The sequence below is a fragment of the Gekko japonicus genome, unplaced genomic scaffold (genome assembly GCF_001447785.1).
Source record: "Gekko japonicus isolate JY-2015 unplaced genomic scaffold, Gekko_japonicus_V1.1 scaffold78, whole genome shotgun sequence".
NCBI lineage: Eukaryota > Metazoa > Chordata > Lepidosauria > Squamata > Gekkonidae > Gekko > Gekko japonicus.
The window spans coordinates 1,945,885-1,947,756 of NW_015165236.1; positions in this window are offsets into that span (position 1 = coordinate 1,945,885).

The window sequence follows — 1,872 nt, forward strand, 5'->3', positions numbered from 1 at the left end:
TCAGGCGCACCAGGAGCCACGTCGGCCCCTCCAGGGCCTACCTGGTCCAGCGGTGCTGCTCGGCCTCCCCGCATTGTCCCTGGAGAGCAGGACGGCTTCTTGAGTCCCCCCCCTCCCACACACATCATGCTTCCTCCTGCCGCTCGGATGCAAGCGCCATCTCTGGGTGGGGGAGCCCTGCAGGGAGGGGGAGGGGGCAGTGCGTCCCAGAGGCTACCCCCACAATGCACCCCCAAGTTGCTGTCCCCCACCTGAGAAGCCCTGCTTGGCAAATGGGGGGGGGGTCCCTTGCTGCAATAATAAACTGGAGCACATCTTGTGTGGAAGACCAAGTCTCTGGCAGGGCCTCAGGAGGGAGGCGGATTCTCAGGGTGAGGGGGGGGGGTCGTGGGGACCCTGCCGTTGCCCGCTCAGAAAGGGGGGGGCTCCCTGCCAGAGTGGCTCCCAAGGAGGCTTTGCTGGGAGCTGCAGGCCCCCTGCGATGCCGGAATGTTCTGGCTGGGGGGGGGCAGCAGGGAGGAGAGGTATTATGAGCTATCAACTGCAGCCAGCGTGTCTGTGAGTGTTACGGGAGGGACATTTTTATCCTTTGCGTGCCCTTTTTGGACCGCTTAGTCAGTAGGAGAGGGGGCGGGCAGTCAGCCTGTCTCTCTGCCCGCCCAGCAGAGACCCCTGAGACCCTGGAGCCTTCCCGTTCCTCCCTGAGCGAGCCCCAGCAGGGACCCCTGCCCTTTTCTGGGTGCTTCTCTGGGCCAGGCCCCAAGCAGGGCGGTGGCCTTTCCAGGCAGAGGTGTCTGGCCTGACGCTGGGGGGCGCCTGCCTGCCTCCCGCAGCCTGGGACCAGGCCGGGAATCTGGCGCTCTGACGTCTGGACAGGGTGGGAGGGAGTGCCCGTCAGGAGGGGGCAAGCACTGGTGTCTCTCTGCAGCCGGTCTCAGCAGTCCCTCATCACCACAGAGGCTTGGGAGGGGGCTTGGTGGGTGGGTGGGTGGGTGTGTGTGGAGCTGCCTTAGAGCAGGCGGTCTCTGCAGGGCAGTCTTGTCCCCCGATGGGGCGCTCCAGGGTCTCAGACAGAACCAGTCTTTCACACCTGCCCGATCCTTTCAACGGGATGCTGGGGATTGAACCTGGGACCTTCTGGGTGCAAAGCGGCCACTGAGCGATGGCTTTGCCCCCAGAGGGCTGTGTGGAGTGGTCCTCCTCTTACGGGGGTCGCTTCAGCCCTCTGGAGTGGATGGAGGCCCAGCAGTCTTCTTTTACGATGACCTGAGCTACTCTGCACTGCAGTGGAGAGCCAGTTTGGCGTAGTGGTTAAGTGCACGGACTCTAATCTGGGTTTGATTCCCCACTCCTCCACTTGCACCTGGCTGGATGACCTTGGGCAAGCCGTAGTTCTGATAAGAGCTGTTCTTGAAAAAAGAGCAGTTCTCAGTCAGAGTTCTCTCAGCCCCACCGACCTCACAGGGTGTCTGTTGTGGGGAGGGTAAGGGGAAGGAGTTTGTGAGCCGCTCTGAGACTCCGAGTGAAGGGCAGGGGATATAAATCCAATTTCTTCTTCTTGCCAGTTTGGTGTCGTGGTTAAGTGCGCTGACTCTAATCTGGGAGAACCGGGTTTGATTCCCCACTCCTCCACTTACAGCTGCTTGATGACCTTGGGCAAGCCATAGTTCTGGCAGAGCTGTTCTTGAAAAAGGGCAGTTTCTGTCGGAGCTCTCTCGGCCCCACTGACCTCACAGCGGGTCTCTGTGGTGGGGAGGGGAAGGGAAAGGAGCTTGTAAGCCGCTCTGAACCTCCCTTGGGTAGTGAAGGGCCAGGGGTATAAATCCAATCTTCTTCCTCTTCTGTCCCCCCCCCCACGCACACACTGAGGCA